Source organism: Macaca fascicularis, chromosome 8 (assembly GCF_037993035.2).
Source record: "Macaca fascicularis isolate 582-1 chromosome 8, T2T-MFA8v1.1".
NCBI classification, from domain to species: Eukaryota; Metazoa; Chordata; class Mammalia; order Primates; family Cercopithecidae; genus Macaca; species Macaca fascicularis.
Genome location: NC_088382.1, coordinates 80,299,088 through 80,315,680, shown reverse-complemented (window position 1 = coordinate 80,315,680; position 16,593 = coordinate 80,299,088). Strand labels below are relative to the sequence as shown.

The window sequence follows — 16,593 nt, the reverse complement described above, 5'->3', positions numbered from 1 at the left end:
GGAGGGATAGCAAGCAAGAATTTTTTAAAATTATTTATTTATTTATTTATTTATTTATTTATTTTTGCTACTCCTGATAACTCACAGTTGGGGGTGAGGACAGGAAAGCAAATCCGGAGTTCAGCATTGTGACAAACCTCAGGTGACTACTACCCCATTGTAGACAAGTTACAGACTGGTATTAGCAGAAGACAGGCCATAAACAAACTCTCCATTTCCTCTCAACGCTTTGGGAACATAATTCTATTATTCTAGCTAGCTAAAAAAAGAAATCTTTAAAAATATACATTAATACATAGTCAATGCAAACATTTCAAACGTTAGATAGGTGTGCAAAATAAAAAGTGGAAGTGCCTCATCACCCACTTCTTACACTCCCCAGCGCTAACATTTGTTTTCTATCCACAAGCATTTTCTATCCACAAACACACACCCCACACATATTTTTTTATTCTTTTGCCTAATAAAATTGGTGGTACACCCACAAATTTTAGGATGAAGACACATTTAAAACCATGGGCTTTGGAGCTCACCAGAACTGGGCTCACATCCTCTCCAACTACTGGCTGTGACCCTGGGCAAATCACTTCTTTTAGCTTCAATTTTTTGTGTGAAGTGAAAAGCGGTAATGACTTCGGAAGGTTTGAGGATTAAGGTCTATAGTGGATATGCATCACCTAGCACAGTCAGATACATAGTAAGTGTTCAATAAACACTCTTAGGTAATATGCTTGACCTATATTAGACATTTATTTGTGGTAGCTATAATATTTAAGGGATTTAGAAGAGAGCAAACAATAAGAATGAAACATTTCATCGCATAGTTGTTCAATAATCAAATTGACAAACAAATGTTTTAACTGACCCCCCCCCCACCCCATGATTACATTGTCTACCGCAAGTGACCTTTCTCATCATAAGATTAAAATCAGGGAGTATGTTCCTCTCATAATCTGATAACTGCCATTAAACAAAAGTTGATTTTTTCCAACTAATTACCGTATAAGTTGGAAAAAAAACTTGCTTTTCCAAAGCGTAAAACAGATCCGTCTAAGTAACACTTAAATAGGGGTTCTCGCATTTTTAGTGCCAATCTCCTACGTCCCCTCAGTAGTTTCTTCACGGATGTCTAGAGAATGGACTTGCCAATAAAAACTTCTGTGATTTCATGACGTGCCGAGAATTCTCAACCAGGTTAAGTTTTATACCCTGTGTGCAGCATTTGCTTTATCCCGCAATTGCCAGGTGGTTCCCCTTCCAGCTCTCACAGTCGCGCCTCTCCACCCCCTCTGGAGATACAACTGCAGTGGGAGAAGCCTCTCCCTGTTGGAGCCGTAGGGGACTTGACGGATGCGGGGCGCCTCCCGGGAGCAGCGGCAGGACCGGGAGTTGGGTGGGGTGAGGTGCGCCCGAGGGGTCCGGCCGGACGGGCGGGAGGGTCCTCTCCTGGCGACCCTGGGACTCGGCTCTCCCCGATCGTCGTCTTGGGGCACCTTCCCTGCCGTCTGCAGCCCCCAGGCCCCACTGCCTCTAACTCGGCGGCCCGGGCCCGTCCCAGTCGCTAGTTTTCTTTTTGGCATTGCCCTTTGCCCTCCCATGAAGTCCTCTGTTGACTCTCTCTTCAGTTCCAGTCACCCCTAGGTCACTCTCCCTCTACCACAGTCACCCATTTTGTCCCCTGTCCCCTTACTCTTCTTCACCTCTCCCCGGGCCGCCTTCTCATAGGACTCTGCCGACCGAGATGCTGCGGACCCCGCGGCCAGGGGCTGCTCCCCGGACAACCCTGCGTCCACCTTTGCCCCTTCCTCGGGGGCGCGAGAGGCAAGTTTCCGCCCCGTCCTTTTCCCGGTGACAGGACTTGGCGGCGGCCACTGCCGGGGAGGCAGAGGGAGGGACGGCCTGGCTCCCGAGCCCCCTCCCCTGCTCGCGAGCTCGCGCGGTCTGTCTCTCCGCAAGTGCGGAGACGCGGAGGAGGAGGAGGAGGAGAAGGAGGAGGAGGAGGGAGTTGGGGGAGGATCTCCATTGAAATAAACAACCAGGCAGCAGTTATTAACACGGGAACATGGCGGCCGCAGCCTCGGCTACAGCTTCGGCGGCGAAGGTCAGCGCCGACGGCAGCCGGCACCTGACGGCGTGACCGACCCAAGCCGGTAACCGCGCCTTCCCCCGGGGCCGCGAGGGCGGGCGGGGGGCGGGCGGCAGGCGGGGGGCGCCGCGTCCTCACTCCCCGGCCGCGACTGCCCTTCCTGCGCCGAGCCCCGGCAGAGCCGTGCGCCTCCGAGAGGCTGTTTTTGTGTGCGGGGACCGCCGCCGGAGTGCGCGGAAAACGGGAGTTGCATCCCGGAGGCGCAGCGACGCTGGGGAGTTGGGGCTTGGGGGTGGGGAGGGCGGGAAGCGGCGGGGAGACGCGGAGTCCCCGGGAGAGAAAGGAGGCGCTCCAGCGCCTTGCCAGAGCTCGGGAGACGAGTCCCGGAGCGCGAGGCGGGCGGAGGCTGCAGCCCGCGGCGCGGGCGAGAGGTGAGCGCCGAGGCGCAGCGGGGAGGCCGGGGGTGCGGGCGCGGCCCCCGCCCCGAGGAGCGAGTGCCTGTCGCCCAGTCCGGTGCGGGGTCGGCGGAGACCGAGGCTCTAACCCCGCGGGGGCAGCGCGGCAGAGCCGAGAAGGTGAATCCCGGGAAGGTGCATTCTTTAATGGAAGCGCGGAGCGGCTGCAGCGGAGAGTGGGAGCCGGGCGAGGGGAGGCAGGACTCGGGAAGTGCCGGGGGTGTGTGAAGGTGAAGCAGGGTGTCCGGGCGGCCGGCGAGCTGCAGCGCGGGACGGGGAAGGGGAGCCGCGGCCCGGCGGGCGGCCCGGGCCCGTGTCAGCGCTGGGGGCGGGGGGCGAGGGGCGCCGAGCGCCGCGGGCGGACGGGAAGGAGCTGCGGCGGGCGGGGCGGGCGGCGCGGGCGGCGCGCTGGGGCCGAGCAGGCCGGGCCGTGGTGGGGGCGGGGAGCCGGGGGCCGGGCCGCGGCGGCGCCGAGCGGGGCTCGCCCCTGACTGAACTTTCTGGGTGCGGGCGTGTGTGCAGGAGGCGCGCTGGGGCCGGGGCCGGGGCCGGGGGCGGGAGGCGGACCGGGAGGTTCCGGGTTGGCTCGCCAGCGCCCCCTTTTCTCGCCCCCTTCTCCCCGCCCCTGAAGGGACAGGCTCTGGGGGCCCCAGGCGGGAAGCGGGAGGGGCCCTTGCGGCCGCCTTGCGACGGTCACGCCCCGGGCACGGGGACCCTGCTCTCTCGGGCCCCTGGGGGATGCTGGGGGAGGGGGCCGGGGTCGTGGCTGCCGGCTGCGCTCCCCGCCTCCTCCCCTCGGGGGAGTCCCAGAGGCGCCTCTTCCGAGACCGGGGGTGGGTCGGTCCCTGGTTAGATGGCCCCTCCCTCTCCCCCTCCCTCTAGTGGTTTCCGGGGCCTGCGGGACCGAGGGGCGGGAATCGGGGACCGGAGCCCCCTTCCGCCGGCCCGGAGCTGAACTGGGCCTCCTGCGTTCTGGGTCCGTCACTGGTAGGGGAAACTTTCCCAAACCAGAGACCGAGCCTGAACACCTTCCTTCGCCACCTCGTCCTCTAATCCCACTCCCACTCCACCTCCTCCGACGCCTTCCCCTCCCACCGACCCGAATCTCGCTGCGTCTGACTGATGGGGCAGTGAGCCAATCGAAGGCGGGGAGCTGACCTGCCGGGTGTCGGTGAGCCAATCGTGCGGACCAGAGGAAGGAAGGGGGCGGGGTTTCTCCGGACTAGTTAAAGCTGAGTTGCATGCGGGGCGGGGGAGTCATGGAGACGCCGAGAGCCAGCTACTCTTGTCCATCCCCAAGTCACCCCCGCTCCTTGATCTCTGGGGTTGTGTCACTTAGAGGGGCTCCGACCCGGAGAGGCATGCCGCGGCACTCGAGGTCCTGTATGTCTTTCGTACCGAAATAGACGTTGTCTTATATACGACGAAGTCTAAAGCCACTTTAGGATGTGGCAGTAACTCCCCGAGGCCGGTTTCTAAAATGGCATATGCTGTAGTGATCATGTCCTGGACCTCAGCGTCCGGTTTACATGCTGAGGGTCACAGAATACAGAAGTTACCCGTTTGCCTCTATCTCGGTTTCACTCAGCTACGCCAGAATGGGGACAATGAAATTTGAAAGAGGACCCTGAGCATCGGAGTAGTATCACGCCAACTAATTATTGGGAATGGAAAGCATCATTGTTCATAATGGCTTCACTGGTTCCTTGTTTAATTAGAGCGCCAATTCCCAAAGTGCACTTGAAACTTCGATATTTGGGGATGTCATTAAAAAAAGTTGTGGTTTATGGTATGCATTTTTTTTCCTTTTTGCTCTTTCTTGGGTAAACAAAATGAAGTTGGGAACTAAAGCATCACTGATTGAAACATTAAGTGTGGGTATTTAAGGAGCAAAGCTAATCAAAGAATATTTGTCTACAGAAAAAAGTCTGAGTGAAATGTAGTTTGCCAGATTACTCCCACACAAAAGATTCTTAAAAATAATTTTAATTTTCTTAAACACTGCTGAATTGTACAGTGTGTGGGTACTTTTCTGGTTTATACAAGGTTTGGAGACATCTTTGGTTTTAACTGTTTATTGCGCGTTTAGTCAAGTGACTTTCTCAACTCTTGACTTTTAGGAGCAGAGGTCTTTGATTCTCTGTAAAGATCACAGGTTGCTCTGCAGGAATAGCAGTCTTTTAAAAAGAAAGCAGCTGCTACGAAGCATGTGTGTGTGTGCGTGTGAAGCATGTGTGTGTGTGTGTGTGTGTGCCTGTTCTTTGTTGGTGAGGTTAGGCACACTGACAGAAGTAGTTCTCCCTTTCTCACCTGGAATTTGTAGAATCTTTGGGAGTTCAAAGAATGAAAAGTGTTAGATTAAGAATGAATTTATTCAGTTTTGTCATAAGTATCCCATGAATTTAATTTTGGGAGTGTGTTCTTTTAGGTTACGTGGGAAATGTGTCATAGGTCAAGCTTTTATTAATCTTGGGTTACTCAGAAAGAATTAAGGGGGACTGCAGTTCTAGGGAACAGTATTTGCCAGACCTTACAACTGTGTTCTGTTGTTGTATACTATTTTCAAATTTACCATGAGAATTCCCAATTCAGGATCATTTTGGGTGCATGTAGACAAGAATTAATTGCATTTTGCTGTAGCTCTTGAGATGTTGTTTGTAATAAAATAGTAAAAAGAGAGAAGGTAAATCAAACACTTACTTAGACTGGCAGAGGTAAGGAGTATTACAAACAACATTCAAAAGTGGACAACATTCAAAACCCCCCATCATTTGGCACTCTGACATAACACCCTTCTCTCTTTTGTATGCTTAAGAGCAACACATTATTTTACTTAATTCTCTGCAACAGTCCTTGAAAATGTGCTCAGATTCTTGGTGGCAGAGAGAACCAAGTCTCCTAATGTCTGGCTTGGTGGGGGGAACCTCTCAAGCATATGGAGACATCTAGAAAAAGATGTGCATCGTCAGCTGTGATTCCATTGTGTGCTCTCAGGCTGGATCTGAGCTTCCTTCCTCCTGGGAATTTCAGTCTTAAACAGAGGAGTTCTTTGACTTTTAGATGTCAGTATACTGAAGCAGGAGGGTAGAAAAGAGCTCACCAGTTACGGATTTAATATGTTTTGAGTAGTTAATATTTTTTGGATTTTAACCCTTCATTGGTTAAATATAATTTAGATGACTTTGGCTTAGTGTTAGAAGAGCATTTTATTGGAAATATAAAATGTAAGGCTTGGAGGGGGATTTGGGCTGTGGATAAAGTAATGCTCCTTAGTTGTCTTTATTTATAGTTGTATCTTATTAAAGCTTTCCAAGCCTCAGTAACATCAAGGATCTGTGAGCAGTCCTTCCATTACATGCTCTGTATTTAAGGATTCAGTACCATAGCTGTTTCAAATTACGTAAGGTTGAAATGTGACCCATAAGTTGACAGCTTGGATTTCTTAGGAAAAATTTTGTGTTGTATTGAGTTTAAAAGCGATTCTTTAAGCACTCTTTAGGATATTGGATAGTAAAGGAAAATTAAAAAAGGGGATGGTCTCTTTAAACAATTTTTCTGAAATGCACAGCGTGCCCTCATTTGATATTTTGGCCATTATTGTGTCATAATCGAAGTTATATTTAAAAGCAAAGTTAATGCTTATTTATTGCTATGAAAAAACTGCTATTTAAGAAATTACTTTAATATTTTGTGTATATAGTTTTGTTTGGTAATATATGTTATTACATGCTTTATTGATTTTTGATTAAGAGAATAGGCGGGAGAAAATAAGTCACTGCTTTAAAGTATTGGTCTTTTATTGCTGCAAATCATAAAATCAGCAGCAAATCAGGATCTTTTTCCATAGTGAAAGAATAAGTCTATAATTCATACCAAAAATGAAAGCCATTTAAGGGAAAACGGAACAAAACCTTCAGGTTTTTTTTGTACCCTTTCATATTTCAGGCTAATTTTATTACTTCTCTATGTCTTACTTTTCTAAACAAACAAAGAAAAAAGGTTCTAAGTGTTTGTGTTCCAAGTGTTTGTGTTTTTCCTTTTTTGTTTTTAAAGGCTTCTAGTAGAGTTTTATGAATTACAAGCTGTGAAAAGAATATGTCATATTACTCTCTAAAGTCTATTACAAGTAATGTCTGGAAAAGCTATGAAACACAATTTTACTGTTGCAGACCTTCAATTCAGAAAACACATCTTTATGGATTCTAGATGCTAATTTCTAGATCGAGGTGAGAATGTGACTTTTGATGATATTTTAGAAGCTGGTGTGGTTCTCTTAGCTGTTGTAAAACTGATTATGAAAAGGAGTGGAAATCTTAAAGGTAAATTATAAAGGCAACTGAAATTAAAAGACTAGGTGGTCTGCAGGTAGATCCTAATACTGTTAGCTTTTAGGGCAAAGATTTTATGTGTTTACTGTATGAAATGTTGATGAATGACCACATTTCTGGCTCCCCAGGGCTGTGATGACATAATGCGATTGTGGAAATGTTGATTCTAGGACAATTTTCTGTTGGTTCTCTGGTTGGAAATTTTCTAGAGAAGAATTAAATGAGCAGGGAACCTATGGTGGTGTTTTATATAGCTGTTTTTGAGGCTTTGGACACAGAATCATATAGGTAGAAGTTATTCGCAACTAGTTAAATGTTCTAAAGGAAAAGAAAACATCTTTACTTTGACTAGGCATCAGCTGACAGATACGTGGAGAATTGAAGTTAGCCTGTTAATTCTGGCAGAATTTATGCTTTTTAGGCAGCCAATTCCGAATTGTTTGAGTTCCCCTGGCCAACTTAAATCTACTTTGGTCTTGCTGTTGTTGTTATTATATTATATTTTGAGATATGGTCTCACTCTGTCATCCATGCTGGAGTGCAGTGGCATGATCACAGGTCACTGTAGCCTTGACCTCTTAGGCTCAAGTGATCCTCCTGAACCAGCCTCCCAAGTAGTTGGGACTACAGGTGTGTGTCTCCACGCCTAGCTAATGTTTGATATTTTTTGTAGAGATGAGTCTTGCCACGTTACCCAGGCTGGTCTTAAACTCCTGGGCCCAGGCGATCCTCTCCCCTTGGCTTCCCAAAGTACTGGGATTAAAAGCATTAGCCACCGCACCTGGCCATCATTTTGGGCTTTTTGACCTTGTCTTTGCTTTCTTGTCTGACTTAAGTATTGTCTCATTCATTTGTTCATTTAGTCATTTGATGAGTACTCTGTCCTGGCCTTTTCAGTGTACTTTGATATTATAAACCATCCATTCCAGAGCCAGTGATTAAAGGGGGAACATAGAGTGGGTGATCACTTTTTTTGGTTGGGGAGGAGGTGGGAGGGGACATATTTGCCTTCATTTCAATTTGCTTTAGTACTAAAGATATGTTCTTTTTGTGTGCCTGTAATTTTAATCATATAATGTCAGCACATTTTACTTTGATTTGGGTTTGGGTTGTCTTTTCCCTGAAAATAGGGTTAAAGTGTTCATAATAAAAAATATTGTTAAATGTCCCCTTAACTGATTAGCCTACAACCAAATGGATTTCTTTTAATGAAGGTATGAATATTTATAATTATTTTTGTTTTATTTCCTCTGGAATCATGTTGTATCCTCTCTGGCCTTGAGTCCTGTGTGGTGTATGATAAGGATGGCACTCTTCAGTTGGGCGAAGGTGACAGGCGTTGCCTGTGAATTGTTGCCGCTTTAGGGCTGCTCATTCTGGGCCTTAACCACCTAGGTTTCTAAGGGATGGAATGCTCCTGAGTGCAACCTTGTGCAAGTATTCTGCTATGGTTGTCAGTTTTTCTAGATGTAGCTTATTCTTGCTCTTTTTCTTCCTTTTTTGAGACAGTCTCACTCTGTTACCCAGGTTGGAGTGCAGTGGCGTGATCTCAGCTCACTGCAACCTCCGCCTCCCGGGTTCAAGCGATTCTCTCACCTACGCTTCCTGAGTAGCTGGGACTGCAGGCACATGCCACCACTTCCAGATAATTTTTGGTAGAGATGAGGTAGGTTTCTTCATGTTGGCCAGGCTGGTCCTGAACTCCTGACCTCAAATGATCCGCCTGCCTCAGCCTCACAGAGTGCTAAGATTATAGGCATGAGCCATTGAACCTGGCCCATTCTTGCTCTTAACTAACAGGTCTGTATTAGAAGAGTAACAGTGATAACAGAAATGATAATAGCAGCTATCATTGAGTGCCAACAACCTGATAGACGCTTTTTTGATGTGTGCTTCATTCTTTAATTCTTGCCACAACCCTATAAAATAGAGGTTACCTCCATTTTCCAGAAGGACGCTGAAGCTTAAAGTGAGGTAAGTCCTGTACCTGTGAGCAAAACTTTGGGAGGAAAAATTAACTTTGCCACTGAGTGGGGAAATAAATCCTAAACATCGGAGGGAGTGGTTGAATCTGAAAATGTCTTTCTTTTAGGAATCTGATAAAGCAAATGTTTGTGGGACATTATAAGGCTCAGTCTACTTGTTAAGTCCATAAGAAGGATGAATACATTTGAATAGTTCCAGTCCTGCAAATTATATCAGCAGGCATCTTCCAGACTGTTGCCTTAAGGAGGGCTTATACCTGCACAGAGGTGATTGATTTGAAGACCCCCGAATAGTGTCTGGCTTTTTTAGTCACAGCTCAGTTTTTAATAATTGTTGAAATTATAGATTCATTCTTTTAATTTTCAAGAAATAAGAATTATAATGGGTGAAGTAAAATAGTTAACATTTATTGAGTGCTTACTGAAAACCAAGTGCAGGGCAAAGGTACCCCTACAGTACTCTTGTATGTTTCTTACTGTAGCAGTGAGAGGTAGAACCCTGTTGTTGTTAGCTGTCTTACCCAGTGCTTTGTTGAAGTAACATAGATCAGTAATTCTCCACTAGTGAAAAGGAAAAGAGTAAGGAATGTATTTTGCAAGAGCATATTCAGGTTGCCTATTGTTCTCACAATAAAAAGCTCAGAAAATAAAGCTGAAGAAAACTTGATTGTGGGGGATAGGTAGAAAATAGATTGACAGAGCACTATAGAGGAAATAGGCTTAGAAAGTATAGAATGCTGATAAAGGTAGTTGGCTTCTTACGTCCTTAAAACACCTGATTCTAGTATGTTTAACTGTTGGGCACAGATTGTGTGATGCATGTTTTGTGGATGTTTTGTAATCATGTAGCGTGGATGACTCGGTGTTGAGGTATTGTAGTCCCAAAAAGAAGGCTGATAATATATTCAGTCATCTGACTTCTGCTCTGCTATTTGTGGAATTCTTCTCTCTGCTCAATTGTTTGCACCCAGCGCGGAGAGCTTTCAGGGAACTCTTTCACCTGCACATGTAGGATCAGCATGCATTGCTTATAATGTTCCAGCTGCTGAGACTGAAGACCTGTTGTCATCAATGAGAACATAATGCATGGTATTTTCTATTATTCATTTAGTGTGTCCATATGAAATGTGACCCAAAACCTTCCAAGGCTTAACTTGGAAGAGTGTTAGTTCTGGTAGTTTCCGTTGGTGCTGACTGATCTCTGCCCATTGAAGTCCCCATCTAAATGAGGATTGTCTTTTTCTAGCAGATCATTTCTGCTTATAAAATCAGTTCATGATTCAAATATGAAACGACTTCTTTGTCTTTGGTATTATAGTAGCATTTGTCAGAATATTTAATATTAACTTATCTTAAAATTTCTAATTGTACTGTTAATATGCTTAAAAATGAAAAACTTTCAGTTATTGTCAAAATGTTTTTAGATTCCTAAATAAGGAATACGGAAATTCTGTAGTAGAATTGAATGTTGGGAGTATATGAATTTCTACAAATTTAACCTAATATTATAGCATTTCTGGAAATTACAGAAGCTGGTTGTGGTAGTTATGGAGACAGGCAGTGGGGGCTTGCCGGTGCTTGAGGCAGTTCTGCTGTCCTGCATCTGCCATCTTGTGCCAGCAGCCTGTTGTGGATGTAGCATAGGGTGTGCCTGGCATTGAGACCAAACTCCAGTAGCTGACCACTTTCTGCGCAGTGCTTTGACATAAGGGTGGAATGATAATGACTCAAACTTCTGACCACTTCACTTTGGGTATGAATCTTTGCACATCTTTCTCCTCTACCTCCTTTTATCTTTCTTCTTCCCTGACTTAATTTTTTCTTCAAGTTGAAGATTAAATATGAGTGGTAGTGAAAAGAATACAATCAAGATTATGGGGGAAGTCTGTTACTATCATTAAGGATTTCATTTATGTAGATTGTGTCTGATCATGATCTACAGTTTCCCCCTTTACCAAACAGATTTACTCTGCTAAAAGCACTTAGTGAAGAAGCCAGCTATTTGTTAAGAAAGCAATTATGTCGCGCCTTAGCCCAAGTGAAGTGAGGTATTGGCTAATTTGTTGTTGGAGTTAGTTGCTGGACAACATTGTGGTTCAGAAGACTGAGGCTGAGCTTTGTTGTAGTAGGATCGAGCATTACATTCCTTAGCTTTTATATCTGTATTTTATTTTTTCCCTGTTTAAGGATATTGTTATAAACCCTGCAGTGTTAGATGTCATGAAAGTGGTGATTAAAGCCATCAAAATGGTATAAGCTGAAAATATTAAGACGATTTAAGATTGGTGAAAACTGTTGTCAAATTGCTAAAACTTTAAGAATGCCTGCCTCTTTGGAGTTTCTCAATATGTTTTCAACTTCTGTAATTCTGTTTTGAGACTTATTTTGTGTGGTGTTCTTGTTACTGTTTTAAGTAATATTAATGTTTTGATTCCTTAAGGCTTTTTCATACAAGTGTGATGTAAAAATATTTATTTCGTTTAAACATGTTATTTTGGCCAGTCGCGGTGACTCACGCCTGTAATCCCAGAACTTTGGGAAGCCGAGGTGGGCGGATCACCTGAGGTCAGGAGTTGGAGACCAGCCTGACTAACATGGAGAAACCCCATCTCTATGAAAAATACAAAATTAGCTGGGCATGGTGGTGGGCACCCGTAATCCCAGCTACTTGGGAGGCTGGGGCCGGAGAATTGCTTGCACCCAGGAGGCGGAGGTTGTGGTGAGTCAAGATGGCGCCATTGCTCTCCAGCCTGGGCAACAAGAGCGAAACTCTGTCTCAAAAACAAAAACAAAAACAAAAACGTGTTATTTTATTGTGTTTGAGCACCACTGGACTCTTTTCTAAATAGATAGTAAGTCATGAAACCTAGTGAAGGAAATGGAAACCACGTGACTATATTTTCCTTATGCTGTGCTACTTTTTATTTTAAGCAAAGGGTTGTACAATTAATTAACGATCCTAATAGAGTGGAATATTCTAAGCTATTACATATTATACGAGAAAATGACATATTCGCTGTGGACTGAATATATTGACAGTGAACAACAGCAATAAAAGTCAACAAAATGCCTGGACGTTGAAGGGCATTGGAAAACAAAACTGGAGCATTATTTCCTGGTTAAAGGACACTCATGCAATCAACAGCAGCATTCTCACTATCATTTATTGTCTCATTTCTAATACTAAGTATTTTCACTTTAAGAAAACACATTTAGCGGAGAAGAGAGCCAGGAAACAAGGGGAGCCCAGATTTTAGGCTCCAGGCAAGCAAAGGCTTGGGCAGGAAGGAACTGGGCCTGGGCACACCTGGCCTGGCCCTGCATGTGGGTTTCAGGGTGATCTGAGACTCTTGCAGGCGTCATGAACTAGGAGTCACTAGGAGAGGCCTCAACTGTTCCCTGCCCCCTCTCACTGTGTGGGGATGTTGGGGGCCAGCTGCTGACCTTTGGTGGGGAGGGAAGAAGAGTGGAAAAGAGGGGACCTGTGGTAGGTAGATAGAGGATGGGACAAGTCTCAGCGGGTGGAGGCCCTGGATGCTCACCTGCACTACAGTTGTACGATTCAGGATATCCCACCAGGAGCTCATGTATAGAGAGAGCCTTTTGATCTGCATCCTTAATTGTGGAACAGGATGGCAATGCTGATGGCCTGTGCCCTTCAAGCACCACTAAGCCCCAAAGCTCTTCTGCCCTCATTGTCTGTGTTACCAGACTGAGCATTTGAGGGATTGTTTTCCTCTTCCTAGGACAGAAGTGGGGGCACAACTCCGCCCAAGATCAGATAAAGACTAGGTAGTCCTAAGGCAAGGGAAGGCTTTCTGGGGCTTGTGGTTTTCAGAGGCTGAGTTCCCTGTCTTCACTGGGCTTGCGTACCTCTAGGGCCCTTGGAAGAGTGAGGGGAGGCAGTGCCTTCCCACCGAGGGGTACAGAGAGTGTTCCCTTTCCCATCTCCTTCCTATTTCCTTTTGAGGTTCTAGTATCTCTGGGAGCTTAATCCCACATTTTCTGGGACTACCACAGGTTTTCATAGGTGTTTACTCCTTTCAAGAAAGGAATTAATTGAGTGTATAATGGAGAAAAAAATGCATATAGAAAGAAACTGGAGGCAGCCTAAGGAGAACCTTGCGGGAATATTGAGAGTTGCTGTGTGAATGTAGGCTGAAAATGTTTGGACCATGCAGATAGAAAATATCAGCGCAAAGAGTAGCCATGATGTAAGTCTGCAGATTGATGAAGGTATGTATGGAATAAATCAAGAGTGGTGAGTACATACCATTGCAGCTTAAAAGATTTTTAAGGATACTAGTAGTTTTATCAAGTATCAAACTGAGTAGTCAGTTTATGGTACTTGTTACTCAAGAGGAATAGGCTACTTACTACACGAGTTTTTTTTTTGGGCTGGGCCTGGTAGCTCACGCCTGTAATCCCAGCACTTTGGGAGGCCAAGGCGGGCGAATCATGAGGTCAGGAGATCGAGGCCATCCTGGCTGACATGGTGAAATCCCGTCTCTACTAAAAATACAAAAAAAAAAAAATTAGCTGGGCGTGGTGGCAGGCACCTGTAGTCCCAGCTACTCGGGAGACTGAGGCAGGAGAATGACGTGAACCTGGGAGGCAGAGCTTGCAGTGAGCCGAGATCGCACCGCTGTATTCCAGCCTGGGTGACAGTACTTTTTTTTTTTTCCATCTCAAAAAAAAAAAAAAAAAGTTTTTTTTGTAAGGTTTACATAAATATATGGATGATTATTTCATAACGTTAGTAAAATAAATTAGATCTTTTGATATACATTCTGTGAAGTTTAATGTCAGGAGAAAAACTATGAACTAAAATTCTTCGACTAATCTGGTATTAATTACAGTTTGTATGTTGTGCCTGTATATATGCCTAAAATGGTGTGTATTGTCTGAATGACTTAGGAAATTGTTTTCTTGCTAGCTTGCTAACAGGGGGAGATAGTGAGGACGGAGACACACACACACACACACACACACACACACACACACACTCTCTATTCATTTTCCCATCCACCCAAATAGTGTATAGAAAACAGCATGAAGGCTTTCATTTTAAAACTGTGTTTTGGACTGATATTTAACAGGACCTCCTTCTCTGCTTTGAGTCATTAATAGATTGATCTTCCCCCAGATATTCCTTTTCTAATAATGTAATTCCCCATGCATTATAGAATAATATCCTCAAACACTTAATGGAGGGGTCTGTCACGAACCCAGTTTTCCCCATTTCTGCCCTTTACATGAACCTTTGTACCTGGCCTTCTGTGAACATGTGTTGACCATGCATGCTCATGATCTTTGATTTGGCCAGAGAAAATGATGAGTTATTCTAAAATTTAGGAAGCATCCTTCTGTCATAAAACTCAATTATTTGGGGAGTTTGTATTACTGATCTTAGTTAATAACGCAATCCAAACAAAAAGAGAGGGAGTCCAAAAGTATTCAAAGGTTATTAGTAAGTTGTTTAATAGATCAGTTACAGATTTTATTAAAAACATTCTATGACTTTTACACTGTTGGTGGGACTGTAAACTAGTTCAACAGTTGTGGAAGACAGTGTAGTGATTCCTCAAGGATCTAGAACTAGAAATACCATTTGACCCAGCCATCCCTTTACTGGGCATATAACTAAATGATTATAAATGATGCTGCTATAAAGCCACATGCACACATATGTTTATTGCGGCACTATTCACAATAGCAAAGACTTGGAACCAACCCATATGTCCATATGTCCATCAATGATAGACTGGATTAAGAAAATGTGGCACATATACACCATATTTTATGCAGTCATAAAAAAGGATGAGTTCATGTCCTTTTTAGGGACATGGATGAAGCTGGAAACCATCATTCTGAGCAAACTATTGCAAGGACAGAAAACCAAACACCTCATGTTCTCACTCATAGGTGGGAATTGAACAATGAGAACGCATGGACACAGGGTGGGGAACATCACACACTGGGGCTTGCCGAGGGATAGGGGGAAGGGGGGAGGGATAGCATTAGGAGATATACCTAATGTAAATGATGAGTTAATGGGTGCAGCAAACCAACATGGCACATGTATACATATGTAACAAACCTGCACGTTGTGCACATGTACCCTAGTACTAAAAGTAAAATAACAAAAATAAATAAATAAATAAATAGAATTATAGATCTCCAAAAAATAAATAAATAAACGCGTTCTATGGAAAAGGAAGGCCGTCTTCTTACCTTCAAATCAGAAACAATAAAGAATTAAATTTTTGGCTTTGTCACTTCAGTAAAATTGGACATTTTTCGCACCTGGGCTTATTAAATTTTCCCCTGCAGAATATTTTGCCACTAGAGTGAGAAGAGGGATTAATATTTTCAGTTTATAGTGGAGAGAGGAGAAAAAGGTAAAGAAAACCTTGGGGAAATTCAGTAGTTCTGAAAAGGTAATAAAACAAAACCAAATACAAAGAAAGTATACCGGGGTTGGCACTTAACTACTTCCATTGAAGAAGTGATAGAAAAAGAGAATGAAGGCATCCTTTAAGGGCTGATGTCTTAATAGATAAATAATGAAATTCTACAACTATCCAAGGAGCAAAGACCTTCCGGTTCACACATTAATATATTCTTATGACAACACTTGTAAAAATGTTCTCAACGTTCTTCCCAAATTTCTTTTAATAATAATTTCTCATTTTGTGGGATCTTTTTATTTGCAGAGTAAGTCAGAAGACCTATCCATCTGTCTGTCGTCTATTCACATTCTGCCACAAACCAACTGAATGTTAAATCGTAGAAACACTGTGCGACTCAGATGGAAAAGCGGTTGGCACTCTGTGCAGTGTCCTCTGCCCCTTCTAGCTCCCCTGATGCTTTAATAATGTGGTAGAGCGAGAGGCTGAATACTGCTATTTCAGTGTGTTCTTGTTTTCAGTTCCTGACAAAAAACCTGCTAGAAAAGTATTGGGGTTTAGGGACGACTAAGGATTTCTTTGGTCCCAACTTTTTATTATGAAAATTTTTCAACATACAGGAAGGTTGAAAAATAGTACAGTGAATCCCTGTATAAATTTTGCTATAAATGTTTTTTCTTTCTCCTCCTACCCTGTCCAGGGTGTGGGTGTGGGTGTGGTTGTATGTATACTGGATAAACCATTTCAAAGTAAATTACAGATACGATTCTTCATCCATATAAAGTTCATTGACTTAAAATCAAGGCATTATCTTAGGTAACCACACACACAGTACCATTATTAAACCTAAGAAAACAAATATCATCTAATATCAGCTCTATTTCAGTTTTTCCAGCTGTCCCCAAAATGGCTATTACAGCTTTGTTTTTCAAACGAGGATCTAATCAAGTTCACTCATTGCATTTTGTTCTCTGCCTTTCATCTCTTTTAAGGTGGACCAGTTCCTGTGGTTTGTTTTGTTTGTTTAGACTTTTTAAAGAGTCTGGTAAGTCAATTGTCCTGAAGAGGATGCAGTTGTTCTATCAATTTTGGGGTGTCAGACTTCAGATTCTCCAGAAATGTTAGGAAATTAAATTGTTAATGTGTTACCTAGTTTGATCAGGGCTGAAGAAGCACAGCCAGCCTTTGAGGGCTTATTGCTTCTGAAGTCTCTAGGTCTGGGCCTAGACAAACTTTCTACTGGCAGATCATAAGGAGATGCAAATGAAGAGGTAATATCTGACCATGAAACATTTACCATCTAACAACTTGAGATATTTTTTCCCTCCT

The 16,593-nt window shown here is 44.1% G+C and overlaps 1 protein-coding gene across 44 annotated transcripts in view; it reads left to right on the top strand.

Annotated features, from left to right (window-relative positions):
* The first annotated feature begins 1,325 nt into the window (after nucleotides 1-1,325).
* NCOA2 (nuclear receptor coactivator 2) overlaps nucleotides 1,326-16,593 on the top strand; it is a 295,480-nt gene continuing 280,212 nt past the window's right edge. For 10 of the 44 annotated variants that reach the window (XM_015454942.3, XM_073998965.1, XM_005563504.4 and 7 more), the window contains exon 1: nucleotides 2,042-2,150. The gene's annotated coding sequence lies outside the window, so the exon portion shown is untranslated. Of the gene's footprint in view, nucleotides 1,822-2,041; nucleotides 2,151-2,174; nucleotides 2,662-3,421; nucleotides 3,713-3,792; nucleotides 4,331-16,593 lie in introns of those variants that run through there. The other 34 variants (XM_073998972.1, XM_073998968.1, XM_073998948.1 and 31 more) reach the window with 13 other exon arrangements.